General features: G+C 43.6%; 1 long non-coding RNA gene across 1 annotated transcript in view; it reads left to right on the top strand.

Annotated features, from left to right (window-relative positions):
• LOC135108122 (uncharacterized) overlaps window positions 1–16,474 on the top strand; it is a 36,430-nt gene that overhangs the window by 16,007 nt on the left and 3,949 nt on the right. Inside the window, exon 3 of the long non-coding RNA XR_010272154.1 lies at window positions 7,026–7,110. This is a non-coding gene — a long non-coding RNA (uncharacterized LOC135108122). The remainder of the gene's footprint in view (window positions 1–7,025; window positions 7,111–16,474) is intronic.

Below are 16,474 nucleotides of genomic sequence, written 5' to 3'. Positions count from 1 at the left end.
GTGGTGATTGAAGCAGAGACTGCGGTCCACAAACATGCCCAGGATCTTGATGTAATCCTGGAGTGGCAGGCTCTTACCTCTAAAACACAGCTGTCCTGAGACTGCGTGTGAGGTGCCTGGGGACTGCGAGATGACCATCGCCTGCGTCTTCTCATGAGTGAAGTTAAACTGCTACATCTTTCCCCACTGCTCCACCAGTCTGAGCTGCCTGTTCAGCTCAGTGGTGGCACACTGACTGTCAGAGCGGCAGTAGGAGCAGGAGAGTGTGCAGTCGTCAGTGTATGCTGCTACAGAGGACAGCTGCTGGAGAAGGTCATCAATGTATATGTTCCATAAGACTGGGTCCAAGACTGAGCCTTGTGGAACTGAGACCCAGACAGGTGAAGAAGGCCTTGATGACTGCCTGTTGACTACCACCTGAAGGGTCCTGCCGTGGAGATGGTCTTTGAGCAGCATTAGCAGATCACCTTGGACATCCTTGGCACGAAGCTTTTTAACAAGCCCTGCGTGCCAGACCCTGTCAAAAGCCCCAGCAATGTTCAGGGCCATCTTAAGAGTGTCCAGGCCTTCTTCCAGGGCATCTTGCCAGTCCTTAGAGAGGAGGAGGCCTGCAGTGGATTGGCCTGGCCTGAAGCAAAACAGCCTTTCTGAGAATAGGTGGTTCTCACTCGTTTTTTTTTTTTTTTATATAGGAGGGACACTGGCCAAGGGCAACAAAAATCCAATAAAAAACAAAATGCCCACTGAGATGCCAGTCCCATAAAAGGGTCCAAAGTGGTAGTCAAAAATTGAAGGATAAGTGTCTTGAAACCTCCCGCTTGAAGGAATTCAAGTCATAGGAAGGTGGAAATACAGAAGCAGGCAAGGAGTTCCAGAGTTTACCAGAGAAAGGGACAAATGATTGAGAGAGGTGGACAGAATAAGGGTGAGAGAAAGAAGAAAGAGAAAGTCTTGTGCAGCGAGGCCACAGGAGAAGGGGAGGCATGCAGTTAGCAAGATCAGAAGAGCAGTTAGCATGAAAATAGCAGTAGAAGACAGCTAGAGATGGAACATTGTGGCAATAAGAGAGAGGCTGAAGACAGTCAGTTAGAGGAGAGGAGTTGATGAGACGAAAAGCTTTTTGATTCCACCCTGTCTAGAAGAGCAGTATGAATGGAACTCCCCAGACATGTGAAGCATACTCCATACATAGATGGATAAGGCCCTTGTACAGAGTTAGCAGCTGGGGGGTAAGAAAAACTGGCGGAGACGTCTCAGAATGCCTAACGTCATAGAAGCTGTTTTAGCTAGAGATGAGATGTGAAGTTTCCAGTTCAGATTATAAGTAAAGGACAGACTGAGGATGTTCAGTGTAGAAGAGGGGGACAGTTGAGTGTCAGTGAAGAAAAGCTTTTTGATTCCACCCTGTCTAGAAGAGCGGTATGAATGGAACCCCCCAGACATGTGAAGCATACTCCATACATAGATGGATAAGGCCCTTGTACAGAGTTAGCAGCTGGGGGGTGAGAAAAACTGGCGGAGACGTCTCAGAACGCCTAACTTCATAGAAGCTGTTTTAGCTAGAGATGAGATGTGAAGTTTCCAGTTCAGATTATAAGTAAAGGACAGACTGAGGATGTTCAGTGTAGAAGAGGGGGAAAGTTAAGTGTCATTGAAGAAGAGGGGATAGTTGTCTGGAAGGTTGTGTCGAGTTGATAGATGGAGGAATTGAGTTTTTGAGGCATTGAACAATAACAAGTTTGCTTTGCCTCAATCAGAAATTTTAGAAAGATCAGAAGTCAAGTGTTCTGTGGCTTCCCTGCGTGAAATGTTTACTTCCTGAAGGGCATGAACGTCTATGAAAAGATGTGGAAAAGTGCAGGGTGGTATCATCAGCGTAGGAGTGGATAGGACAAGAAGTCTGGTTTAAGAAGATCATTAATGAATACAGTAAAATCCCTCTTATCCGGCATCAATGGAACCGCCGACATGCTGGATACTTGAATATTGCCAGATACTTGAATAGAAGTGAAATTATGTCCACAATCACCACCCTACACTCACGCATCTTACCATAACAAAGATCAGCTGATCTTAATCAGCAGCTGATCTGATCAGCTGCTTAAGTGTAAGCACAACACGCTTCCTCTTTTCTTCAACTTTAGGCATGATGAAGGCGTCAGGCGATAAACAGTGCACACGCGGAACTGAGTCACTGAGTAAACACAGTGCAGTGGGCCGCGGGTGGGGTGAAGCAGTGCGCTCTGGTGGCGAGAGGACAAAGTATGCCTTGTGTGGGAATTTTAATCGATTTTATGAGTACACATAGATTTTTTATTGATTTTAAGGCTCGGGGAAAAATGTGCCGGATACTTGAAGCTGCCGGATACTCAAATGCCGGATGAGAGGGATTTTACTGTAATAAGAATAGAGTGGGTGACAGGACAGAACCCTGAGGAACACCACTGTTAATAGATTTAGGAGAAGAACAGTGACCGTCTACCACAGCAGCAATAGAACGATCAGAAAGGAAACTTGAGATGAAGTTACAGAGAGAAGGATACAAGCCGTAGGAGGGTAGTTTGGAAATCAAAGCTGTTGTGTTGGCAGATGACAGCAGACACTATTTGCTCCAGCAACTTGCCCACCACTGAGAGCCAGATGTGTCTGTAGTTGCTGGGCTCAGACGTTGAGTTTTTCTTGTGGACCATGACCACATGTGCTTCCTTCCATACTGAGGGCCACTTCTCACTGAGGCAAGATGTGAAGATGGTGGTGAGAGGAGCTGACAGCTCTCTAGTTCAGTGCTTGAGGAGCCATAAGCTGACATCATCCAGGCCTATGGCTTTACCCACATCCACCGCATCAAGTAGCTGCTCAACCTGCTCAGCTGTCACCAAGACAGTGGTGACAGTGCAGTCAGTTTCTGGAGCCAGCTGTGATGCAGGTCGTGCTGGGTCATCAACCTTCATCTTGGCGAAAAGTCTGGCAAGGAGTGTGGCCTTGTCTGCACTGCTCGTGGTGGTGGATCTGTCAGGTCTGGTGAGTGGAGGAAGAGTCTCACAGTGGTATGCTCCTTGCTGCTCCTTTACCAGATTCCACCAGGTCTTGTTGCCAACACCTGGGCCACTAAGCTCTTACCTTCTGTCCTCCCTTAGCTGATTCCTTGCCCATCTGCAGATGGACATCATCCTCTTGCACGCCTCCCAATGCAGTGTCTTGTTCCTATGTGATGGTGTCGCTTGTACCTCACCCAGGCAGCATGCTGCTGTTGGAGGGCAAGGAGCCTGGTAGTGAGGGCATGTACCTTGGCCTCAGCATCTCCCATTAGAAAGGCCTCCCAGTCTGTGTTCTCCATGTTCTGCTTCATGGATGGTTCACCTTGTCCCAAAGCCAGATGGTATGCAGAACGGCATCTTCCCTTGCTGTTAGCAGCTTGACCTGAGACAGCACAGCAAAGTGATCTGAGCTGCCCATTGGTCCTAGCTGCTGACAACTGATACTAGCTTCGGGTAGGTCTGTCACCACATGGTCCAGTAGCTCTCCCTGCTCATGTGTAGGGAAGGTGACATGGTTGGTCAGGCCCTGAACTGCCAGGAGATTATTGAAGGCATCCTGCTCCATGTGGAAGTTCAGGTCTCCCACTGTCATTACATGGAAACACTTGTGATGTTGGAGCAGGGTGTTGAGTTCCTCCATCAGGAAGTTCAGTGGGGCTTATTCTTGTCTTGGGGAGCAGTACATGACAGAGGAGAAGCCCACTGTTGTCTGCAAGTACCACCCTGAAGAACAGTGCCTTTGTCAGGTGTGGCACAGCTACCTTGAGTTCCTGTGTTTGGAGGCTGTCCTTAAAACAGGCAGCACCACCTCTGCCTGCTCTATTTTCTCTGTCCATCCTTATCCACAGGGAGTAACCTGATATTTTGCCAAATGTCAGCTCCACCTCATCACTCAGCCACATTTCTGTCACTGTGACAATGCCAGCACTATGTCGCAGCACAAAATTGTGGCTAAGGTCATCCACATTGGTGTGGAGTCCTCTCATGTTAGCAGAGACCATGGTCAGGTGACAGCTGGGGCGTCTGTTCCCTTGCCTCCTCGCATTGGCTTGGGAGTGAGGTGTGGTGGTGAGGCGAGATGTGTTAGTGTTAGTGTCTGCCCTACCATGAGGATGGATTTCAGCTGGGGTAGTGTCTGGCTTGTGGCTGCCAGGAAGGCTGGAGGGGGTGCCTGAAAGGGCTGCTGGTGATGGGGAAGTTGTTGCTGTGCTAATCCCTCCATCAGAACCCTCATGAACATCCTTTCCTGCCTTTGTTCCTGCCATTCATCAGCAGTGCAGCTGTAGCACACCTCAGCTGTGTGGCTGGGGCGGAAGCAGTAGCCACATTGGAGCCTTTGCTCTTCCCCGTGCCCCACTGGGTACGTGAATACTTGTGGCTGAGTCATGCGAGGAGGAGGAACAGGTTGCTGGTCAGGTGTGTTGGGGTGACTTCCTGCTCACCGCTGGCTGCGTCACTGTCACTGGGTCTTCCTGCTTCCGTTGTTGTTGTTGTTGTTGTTGTTGTTGTTGTTGTTGTTGTTGTTGTTGTTGTTGTTGTTGTTGTTGTTGTTGTTGCTGCTGCTGCTCTTACTGCTATTATTATTGCGTTGTTATTGTAGCTGTTGTTGTTGTTGCTGCAGCTGCTGCTGCTACTACTTCTACTGTTGCTGCTGCTAGTACTACTGCTGTTGCTTCTGCTGTTGCTGCTACTACTACTACTACTGTTACTGTTGCTGCTGGTATTGTTATTGGTAGTAATGGTGGTGTTGGTGCTACCTGAGGTTGTGGTGGTGGTAGTGGAGGGGATGCAGCCACTGTGGTGGAGGTGTTCACTACTCTTATGAGAGCCTTAGGTCTCTCTCTCTCTCTCTCTCTCTCTCTCTCTCTCTCTCTCTCTCTCTCTCTCTCTCTCTCTCTCTCTCTCTCTCTCTCTCTCTCTCTCTCTCTCTCTCTCTCTCTCTCTCTCTCTCTCTCTCTCTCTCTCTCTCTCTCTCTCTCTCTCTCTCTCTCTCTCTCTCTCTCTCTCTGTGAAAAGTAAGAACAATCCTCAGAGTTGCTTAATAAAATGAGACTGATAGAGAATGAAAATGAAACTACATGAGAATCAGAAACAGTGAGAAAGGATGGAGCAAAAAAAATTTAGAATGAAGGAGGAGAGTGAGGTATGATTCTCTCGTCCCTTATCTTTAACAAATAAGGGGATGGAGGCTTGAGAGCAGACGAAAGAGGAAGGAACAGGAAAGGAACAGTGGGAGGAAGGGACATATTGGGAAGGAGAGTACATGAAGAAAATAGAGAGAGAGAGAGAGAGAGAGAGAGAGAGAGAGAGAGAGAGAGAGAGAGAGAGAGAGAGAGAGAGAGAGAGAGAGAGAGAGAGAGTGGAAGGAGGGAGGGATGGGGGAGAGGGGAAGGGAAAGGGGAGAAGGGGACTGGATGGGGGAAGAGAACAGGAGAGAGAGAGAGAGAGAGAGAGAGAGAGAGAGAGAGAGAGAGAGAGAGAGAGAGAGAGAGAGAGAGAGAGAGAATGAACATCCACACACATACATACATGCACTTTGATGCTGCTTACCAGCTCAGTCAACGACCTTGGTTCAGCAACCTTTTACCACTACAGACGATAGTATATATTTGGTATTTATCATATTATATGCCTCATTCATAACATACCAATAAATCGGACATTTAACACATAATACACTAACTTACGTGGATGATAGCAGTTGCTTGATGGATGGTCGGAGTGGTGTTGCTTGAACCAGCATTTGTGTTCCAATTGGAGGACAAAATTTGTTTGCCAGTTACAGTTGAATTTGGAGTTGTTTGAACTGAAGGACGTTCGAATCACGAGGTATGACTGTACCTATAAAAAAAACAAGAATTGTACATTCAACATAATGGTTGGATGTGCATCTGGCAACATCCCACACCTCAAGACCTACAGTTCTCAAAGAAAAAAAATACTATGAATTTTGTGGCTTTCAGTTTTTCTTTCCAATTACTCTGAAGTCTCGTTACCTATTTCTTATGCCTTACTGATTATAGATTTGAGAAGTAACTAGGAGAAAGTAACTTACCTTTTTATATGATGTTTTTTGGGGAAACAGCAGCCTGCCCTGTGTAGCTAACTTGGTGCAACATTTATTACTAATATCTTCATCCCTCTCCAATATCATAGCTTCCAATTTAATTTTATTGCTTTGCTATTAAATGCTTGTTGACATAGGCATTGAAAAAAAAACAAAATAATATGTCTCAGTTCCTACAGAAATATTCAGTCTATCTATAATAACTTTGAGTCCAAAAGATAGGCATGTATATGAAAACAATCACTCCTGACTCGTCAAAATATTAAAGATAGGCATGTATATGAAAACAATCACTCCTGACTCGTCAAAATATTCTTTGTTACTGTCATTGAAAAGTCTTTTATATATACAAACAAAATTGAAGGCCATAATATGGCTCAAGAAGGAAATTATATAAATACGTATTAAACACTACCCTACGAATATACACGTACTAAACACTGTACGGGTTAAACAAACCATCTGAAGGTGTGTTTCATCACTTCCACTAAGCATTCATTCCCTTACTTATCAAGCCTTTCATGGACACTCATTGCTTTCACCATCTGTTCTATCCACTACCCAAATCCTAGATCATTGACCTTCATTTCACATCTGTATCCCACATTTACCATGTTATCATGAAGTATTTTCCACATCTTTGGTTGTGCTGTTTTCCCTGATAAATCTTAACTCACTGTTTGAAGATAATAGGACTATGGCTCAGGTTCTCTAGCTTATATTCAGTGTATTGTTTCTTGGGTCCTCGTCAGAAGAGGTACCAAGTCATAAGAGTGTCAGGAGTGTTTGAGCAGTATATGCTATTATTGAACTTACTGTGCAAGATTATTTGTAGTATGGGATCACTCTATTTTCAATTCCCTTATTTACTGAGTTTTAATAAAGAAATGCAAATGATTTTTCTTTTATGTTTTACACAGAGAGAGTGAAGAAGGAAGAGATGAAATGTCAGCAGAGATGTTACAAGTTATAATGCGGGATGCTGTGCTGGAGGTATTTGGAGAGGTAAATGTCATGAGAGGGAAGGGAAGGCATACTATCATACTGTTGTAGACCTATGTGGATAGTAAATTATCATGACCATAAAAGGAATCAACATGCGAGAGGGGCCTACACACATGAGGGTGTGTGAGTAGAATAATCTTGAAGATTTACTTTGTTTCACATAAGACCTGTTTCTTCTACTTAGCATTACATGCTCTCCAATATTACCCAACTCATCCTTTCCACATTTACATTTAATTCCATTCAAAAACAGCAATCAGTGTTGCTATGGCAACCCTGTTGACCCATGGTACCCCTGCTGTTCCACATACCCTCATTCCTTTCTTACTGACTGTATCGTTTACACCTGTGTTACCCAGTCATCTCTTCGATTTTTGTTTGTGTCATGGTTTTCCTGGGCCTTACTGATGAATTTACCAACTCTGTAAGCTGCCTTTTGGTTCAATAGGGCAGTGCAAGGTCCGTACAGCTAGAAATAAGAAAGATTACTACTTGCTACTGGCCCCTTGGCTTCCTTGTTGGGTCCCCACACCCACAGGAGGACCTGTGCTACTGTCACAGGGGTGGGGTGGGTTAAGGTTGATAAAGTTGATTGTTGTTTCTTTTTAATTAATTAGGTTTAATTAAATTTTGGAGTATTTATTTAAAGTTAGTATTGAATTATTTTTGCTTTGATTTAGTTTATTATCCAATTTAGTTTTGATTTAGCTGTTAATAGATATAGAAATACTAGATTAGCTGCCACCAACCATGGTTTCTGCCAAATAATTCTGACCTTGCTTTATATGGAAATGTTTTAGCTGGAGGTCTATAAAGATTGAGTTTTATTGATGTTAGTTTCCAAATAACAAATAGTTTTCAAAATATTTATCTCTCCTGATTCACAATGGTTTTCTAGAAATTAATTCTGTTACCTTGGAGTTGTGGGACCTCCTATAAAGGGAACAATCAGCTCATAATAATAAAATTTAGATGAATATGTTATAACAATTAATTGGTGCCTCAGGGGTTTAACTTAATTTTTGGTAAAAAAAAAAAAAAATTGTGTAGGTGTTACATTCAATTGTGTGTGTATCACAGGTGTTTGACTCCTACCTTATCATAGAATGATTTCCCTAATCTGTTTACATTTTAAATTTTGTTTCCCCCTCAAAAAAAAAAAAAAAAAAAAATAAAATAAATAAATAAAAAAAAAAAAAAATAAATAAATAAAAAAAAAAAAAAAAAAAAATAAATAAATAATAATTAAATAAATAACTGACTAAATAAATAAATAATACTAACTGGCAAGGGAATTTTGCATCCTTCATCTCTTTGTGGACAATGTCAGTTAGGCTTCGACACAAATAATTAATACATATAGATACAAAAATTGTTATTTTCATATAAATCCTGATGAATGTACCTGTGGACAACAATGTCAGTTAGGCTCTGACACCAAAATCTTGCACCCATGCTTATATAGTCCACCTTACTCCATGGAACTAGTCCTCTGCTAATACTAAAAGCCATAATTTTACAATATCATTAATAGTTTAGACCTCTTCTACACTCACAAATTATTCTTGAGCATTTTGGCTGATGGTCCCATGTACTTCTGGATTCTAACACTGTCTATTAATAATTTTTGGATCTAAATATTAACAAAGAATTTCTCTCAAAATACATAATATTATCAGTTCTGGCATATTTTCTCTTAGCCTACAATGTTTTGTGATTGGGATTTTTCATGTGACTGGCCCAGGAGAACCTTGGAAAATGGATATTTTCCAGTTGTCTTGTAAACCAAAGGATATCAATTCCACACCATCTCCAAATATTAACAACTAATTTAACCATTTGTAGCTTACAGTTTCATTTAATATTCTTGTTCTAAGGTTTCACCAATCCCAAAAGTATATACAAAATTTTGTTTAAATAACCAAGAAGAAAGTAAATTTTCATATTCATGACTGTTCCTTTAGGCTATAAAAATTATTTCATGGAATTATTATTATTTGAGTGGTATTGTCTTCTCCCTTTTTTTTTCTCTCTCTCCTCTCCTAGTAGTGTCCCATGACACTACTCCGGGCTGCAGAAGGGTGATGGGTTTTGTTACTAAGGACCCTCACATTGTATTTATTACCTGTTGTGGTGGCATTTGTAACAATGTCTCATGTTTGTCGCGAGTGCAAAGAGTGGGATGGTGAGCTTGTTTCTGGAGCTATCAAGTACCATTGATTCCTTCAACAGAGGTGTGATGCCTGTTCCCATAAGAAGGGAGTCAAGGACACTCTTGTTCAGGTTCAGTTTATCCCTGTCCTTCCTGTTACTGCCTCAGGGAAAGTGTTTCAGGATGAATCAGTGCTGGGGAGCAATGGTGAGTTACACAGCCCTCCTCAGGGGTGTGCCATGGAAGGTAAAATGGTCAAGACATAATGAGGTGGGAGGAAGTCTGGCTGTATCCTCCCATCCAAATGACCCTTTGTATTGTGACCATGACATGATTGGGCAGTGTACTCCTGTTCAGCCCATGTGTCCACCGGCCAAGGGTGAGGGCCAGGCTGTGGGCTCATCTTATGCGGGTGCAGTGCCTATGGAGTTAGCCCAGCCCACACAGTCAAAGGGTGTACATGTGCCTGACCAGTCATGCTTACACCTTGTGTCCATGTTGCTCACTGGAGTGACTCTTTTCTGAGCTGCACAACATCACCACCTCAGGTGCCAGTCCATTGATGGACACACCATAATGCACATGGATATATGAGCCACACCACTAACCACATCATCCATGGCTTTGGCTCCTCACCATAGTAACTCAGGCAGGAGCCTCCTGATCACTTGCTTGCATGAAGAGGTTACTGCCCTAGGTTTAGGTCTAGGTTGGACCCATTTTCTAGGCCAGTCAGCCAGTTTTCAAGGGAGACTACTTTATGTCCACACTCTGGTTCTGATCCCGTAGCCCCACTCCTTGGCACCTATTCAGAGGTGGCTCAGCCTTGTCCTTGGTCAGACACCTCTGTTGTGGCTGCCCCATGCTTTTTTTTTTTTTTTATGTAGGAGGGACACTGGCCAAGAGCAACAAAAATCCAATAAAAAAAAATGCCCACTGAGATGCCACTCTCATAAAAGGGTCCAAAATGGTAGTCAAAAATTGAAGGATAAGTGTCTTGAGACCTTCCCTTTGAAGGAATTCAAGTCATAGGTAGGTGGAAAAACAGAAGCAGGCAGGGAGTTCCAGAGTTTACCAGAGAAAGGGATGAATGACTGAGAATACTGGTTAACTCTTGCATTAGAGAGGTGGACAGAATAGGGGTGAGAGAAAGAAGAAAGTCTTGTGCAGTGAGGCTGTGGGAGGAGGGGAGGTATGCAGTAAGCAAGATCAGAAGAGCAGTTAGCATGAAAATAGCGGTAGAAGACAGCTAGAGATGCAACATTGCGGTGATAAGAGAGAGGCTGGAGACAGTTAGAGGAGAGGAGTTGATGAAACGAAAAGCTTTTGATTTTGAGTTGAGACGAAAAGCTTTTGATTCCAACCTGTCTAGAAGAGCAGTATGAGTGGAACCCCCCCAAGACATGTGAAGCATACTCCATACATGGGCGGATAAGGCCCTTGTACAGAGTTAGCAGCAGGAGGGGTGAGAAAAACTGCCGGAGATGTCTCAGAACACCTAACTTCATAGAAGCTGTTTTAGCTAGAGATGAGATGTGAAGTTTCCAGTTCAGATTATAAGTAAAGGACAGACCGAGGATGTTCAGTGTAGAAGAGGGGGACAGTTGAGTGTCATTGAAGAAGAGGGGATAGTTGTCTGGAAGGTTGTGTCGAGTTGATAGATGGAGGAATTGAGTTTTTGAGGCATTGAACAATACCAAGTTTGCTCTGCCCCAATCAGAAATTTTAAAAAGATCAGAAGTCAGGCGTTCTGTGGCTTCCCTGCGTGACATGTTTACCTCCTGAAGAGTTGGACGTCTATGAAAGACATGGAAAAGTGCAGGGTGGTATCATCAGCGTAGGAGTGGATAGGACAAGTTCATTAATGAATAATAAGAAGAGAGTGGGTGACAGGACAGAACCCTGAGGAACACCACTGATTTAGGAGAAGAACAGTGACCATCTACCACAGCAGCAATAGAATGGTCAGAAAGGAAACTTGAAATGAAGTTACAGAGAGAAGGATAGGAGCCGTAGGAGGGTAGTTTGGAAATCAAAGCTTTGTGCCAGACTCTATCAAAAGCTTTTGATATATCCGAGGCAACAGCAAAAGTTTCACCAAAATCTCGAAAAGAGGATGACCAAGACTTGGTAAGGAAAGCCAGAAGATCACCAGTGGAGCAACCTTGACGGAACTCATACTGGCGATCAGATAGAAGGTTGTGAAGTGATAGATGTTTAAGAATCTTCCTGTTGAGGATAGATTAAAAAACTTTAGATAGGCAGAAAATGAAAGCAATAGTACGGTAGTTTGAGGGATTAGAACGGTGACCCTTTTTAAAAACAGGCTGAATGTAGGCAAACTTCCAGCAAGAAGGAAAGGTAGATGTTGACAGACAGAGCTGAAAGAGTTTGACTAGGCAAGGTGTAAGCACAGAGGCACAGTTTCAGAGAACAATAGGAGGGACCATATCAGGTCTATAAGCCTTCTGATGGTTTAGGCCAGCGAGGGCATGGAAAACATCATTGTGAAGAATTTTAATAGGTAGCATGAAGTAGTCAGAGGTGGAGGAGGGAGGAACAAGCTCAGAATTGTCCAAGGTAGAGTTTTTAGCAAAGGTTTGAGCGAAGAGTTCAGCTTTAGAAATAGATGTGGTAGCAGTGGTGGCACCTAGTTGAAATAAAGGAGGGAAAGAAGAAGAAGCAAAGTTATTGGAGATATTTTTGGGTAGATGCCAGAGGTCATAAGAGGAGTTAGATCTTGAAAGGTTTTGACACTTTCTGTTAATGAAGGAGTTTTTGCTAGTTGGAGAACAGACTTGGCATGGTTCTGGGCAGAAATATAAAGTGCATGAGATTCTGGTGATGGAAGGCTTAAGTACCTTTTGTGGGCCACCTCTCTATCGTGCATAGCACGAGAACTAGCTGTGTTAAACCAAGGTTTGGAAGGTTTAGGTCGAGAAAAGGAGTGAGGAATGTACGCCTCCATGCCAGACACTATCACCTCTGTTATTCGCTCAGCACACAAAGTTGGGTCTCTGACATGAAAGCAGTAGTCATTCCAAGGAAAATCAGCAAAATACCCCCTCAGGTTTCCCAACTAGCAGAGGCAAAACGCCAGAGGCTCCTTCGCTTAGGGGGATCCTGAGGAGTGATTGGAGCGACAGGACAAGATAAAGATATGAGATTATGATTGGAAGAGCCCAATGTAGAAGAGAGGGTGACAGCATAAGCAGAAGGATTAGAGGTCAGGAAAAGGTAAAAAATGTTGGGTGTATTTCCAAGATGATCAGGAATACGAGTAGGGTGTTGCATCAATTGCCTTAGGTCATGGAGGATAACAAAGTTGAAGGCTAGTTCACCAGGATGGTCAGTGAAGGGAGAGGAAAGCCAAAGCTGGTGGTGAACATTGAAGTCTCCAAGAATGGAGATCTCTGCAAAAGGGAAGAGGGTCAGAATGTGCTCCACTTTGGAAGTTCAGTAGTCAAAGAATTTCTTATAGTCAGAGGAGTTAGGTGAGAGGTATACAGCACAGATAAATTTAGTTTGAGAGTGACTCTGTAGTCGTAGCCAGATGGTGGAAAACTCGGAAGATTCAAGAGCGTGGGCACAAGAGCAGGTTAAGTCATTGCGCACATAAACACAACATCCAGGTTTGGATAAAAAATGAGGATAGAGAAAGTAGGAGGGAACAGAAAAGGGGCTACTGTCAGTTGCCTCAGACACCTGAGTTTCAGTGAGGAAAAGAAGATGAGGTTTAGAAGAGGAGACGTGGTGTTCTACAGATTGAAAATTAGATCTTAGACCGCGAATGTTGCAGAAGTTAATGAAGAAAAAGTTGAGGGGGATGTCAAGACACTTAGGGTTGTCAACAGAAGGGCAGTCCGACCTGGGGACAATTTATGGTCCCCTCCCCAGATGGGGACTTCGAGGTTGGTGTAAGAGTCGTCTTGATAATTTTGAAATTTTGAGTGAAGGTTGTGTGTGTTATTAGGTGCTTGTGGTTTTGTGTGGAGGAAGAGAGTTGTTTTTAGAGGGCAGGCTGTGACTGCCCCCTTGTGTTGTGAGACGCAAAGGGAAACTTTCAGTGAGGTCACAGCTGGGTTTAATGATAAGTTCACAGCACCCCCTGAACAGTGCTTTAGACCTCACTGGGAGTAATTATCCCGAATGTGGGCATGTCATCTATGTTGCCATTCCATTCTAACTTACCAATGGACTTCTCTGATGATGATGATACTCAGTCTACCAACCATCCAGTGAAGCCAAATACCTCTACCCCAGACTTCTGCAAGATGGTAGAATTTATCATCTGTTTCCCTGAAGCAGAAGGGCAATGTGTGGGGACAGTTCGGGCAGACCCACCAGGTGCACTCAGACAACAAGAGACTTACCATGCTACTAGGTTCACACAAACAAGGCCAGTGGTTCACTCCCTTGAAGCAGCCTCAAATGCCTTGCTGAAAGCTGTGAAACATTCTAGACCTACCCTTGCTAGTTACTTGTCTCGTCAATACTTCTGCACATGTGCAGTGAGCAGCCTTGAAGAAGCAGGCAAAGCAGCCAAGCTAAACCCTGACTTAGCCCTCTCTCGGAGTGGACACTACACCAGGCATGCAATGCACTGTGGAAGGTGTGGGATTGCCAGTTGGTGGATCTGTTCGCTATCAGGCTCAACTTTTGACTGGTGGCGTTTACCTCCCCATTCCAGGACACCATGGCAATAGCAATGGACACCTTTCTCTACAGTTGGGACCATCAGGAGCTGTATGACTTTTCTCTTTTCCCTCTAGTGAGGTAGGTCCTCAATAGACTCCAGGACTTCCAGGGAATTACACTCATCCTGATAACCTCATTCTGGCCCCAGAAAGAATGGTTCCCAGACCTAATACAAGCACCAATGGACACTACTCAATGCCTTCCTCCTTGAGCAGACCTCCTGCACCAACCACATATCTGTTGTTTCCATCACACTCTCCATAAGCTTCCTCTAGTCATGTGGAGACTGTCAAGTGACTCCTCCATCATCCGGGTTATTCAGGAAAAGTTGACAGGGGCTAAAAGCCATTCCACTACTAGGAACTATCAGTACAAGTGGAATTGGTATAGCCAGTGGTGCAGTGAGCATGACCATACAGTGTCCAGCCCATCCAGTCAAAAGTTTGCTGACCTCTTGTACTTGAGGCAACAGTGTGCCTTCCCAGTGTTAGCCTTCAAGAGTTGTAAGGCTATGCTGAACAGTGTCTTCTCTATAAAGGATTCAACCTGTTAGAAGATCCTGTTCTTCATGACATTGTTAAGGCCTGTACAAGGCAAGTCTCCAGATCAATAAACAGGATTCTTTCTTGGAATGCAGATGTGGTCCTGAAAGCTCTAACATTACTTCCCTTTGAGTCCCTAAGTTGTGCTTCTCTTAGTGACTTAACAAAGAAAACTGTATTCCTGATGGCTCTGGCAATGGCAAGGAGGGTCGGTGAACTCCAAGCCCTCTCCTACAAAGTGGCATGTCAAGACAATGATCTGATCCTAGCATATTTATCTGAATTTGTTGCCAAAACAGACAGCCTCTAGCCCATGTGGGGGACTTTTTTGCTCTGGGGCCAATAGTAGCTTTGCTCTGGGGCCAATTGTTGCTGCTGGTGACATTGTGTCTTAAGGTTCCCATTCTGGTTGCCCCTCCTTCAGGGTTCAATGACACTTTCCCTAAGTGAACTCAGTGCACTGTAGACATTCAGTGTGATCCAACCAAATGGCACTATCACTCCCCAATGCCTCACCACCTTCAGGAGCTTCTACTCAAGTGAGTTGGTCACTGACTTATAATGTGGACTCTCACCCTCTTATTTTCTTTCTGAGGCATGATCCCTCCTCCTTAAATGTTAGAATCTGTTAAATAGAAGAAATGGGTCTTATGTGAAACAAATCACCTTATTAATCATAAAATTAATTTTTTCTCTTCTATGTCTCTTTTATGCAAACCCTCCCAGCCTCTCCTCTTCATGCTAGTCATCAGCAAGGAATGAGGGTATGTGAAACAGCAGTGGTACTGCGGGTCACCAGGGTTGCCATAGCAACACTGACTGCGGCTTTTTAATGGAATTAAGCGTAAATGTGGGAAGGACAAGTTCGGTAATATTGGGGAGCATGTAATGCTAAGTAGAAGAAACAGATAAGTGAAAAATTCCTTTTAGGATTAAAAAAGGTGATATCTTGCAAGCAGGAGTGAGTCATCATACACAAGGCAACCAACCAGGCCACAACACTTGCCATTAAATTATTGGCATCCTCATTGCTTGCATAACTGCCAGTGTGAGCACATATGCTAGTGATGGCTTTTATTTAGAGATCCACAACTCTTTCTTTCATCATTGCATGTTTGAAGCTTACAAACAAAAGCAAAAGGTCAGGAACAGGGAGTCTAAGTGGTGTGTATCTCAGGCTATTAGGTTCACATGCAGAGGCATTTATCATTTGAAAAGGAGCAGCTTGTCTCCCTACTATTATCATTCCTGGATGGAAAATCAGAGGAGTAACAAATGCCTCTCATGTTTGGAAAGTTTACTGGTCTTAGGTCTTAGAAATGGTCTTTTCTTCATGCCACACCCAATTAGGTGGTGGGTACCCAAAATGAATTTATGGACATTCACATGTGTAACTCTTGTATCTTTGATATTTTTATTTTATTTGAAGCTACTGTGTGTGTGTGTGTGTGTGTGTGTGTGTGTGTGTGTGTGTGTGTGTGTGTAAATATGCATATAGTATGTAGTTATTAAAGATTCATTTTATAGTGTATGCAAGTGGCTGTTCTGGCTGGCCGACAGTGAAGAGTTGTCACCGTAAAGAGCACTAGGGGTTTGTGACACTGATGAGTTGCATTGTGTAATCCTGAGGACGTGACTGGATTTAATGGCTATTAATTATTACAAGATAACTGAGTTGCTTGAAGCAGGTTACAACTATTTTGGAATAAGAGTAGTGATGATGGTGGTGCTGCTGGTGCAAATGCACTTTCCTTCTACATGGAATGCAGGCACTTGCATTGTTACATGACAAACAAATATAGGCATGTGGTTCATGTACTCTTGTAAGAGTGAAAAGTGTGCAGAGTGGCCACCTTCAAGCATTTTGGCTTGTCAAAAAAGTGCTTAAGATATACTGATACTGAACATTATCATTCTCTCTCTCTCTCTCTCTCTCTCTCTCTCTCTCTCTCTCTCTCTCTCTCTCTCTCTC

Source organism: Scylla paramamosain, chromosome 16, assembly GCF_035594125.1.
Source record: "Scylla paramamosain isolate STU-SP2022 chromosome 16, ASM3559412v1, whole genome shotgun sequence".
NCBI lineage: Eukaryota > Metazoa > Arthropoda > Malacostraca > Decapoda > Portunidae > Scylla > Scylla paramamosain.
The sequence above is the reverse complement of the archived record's forward strand: the minus strand, read 5'-3'. Positions and strand labels throughout refer to the sequence as shown.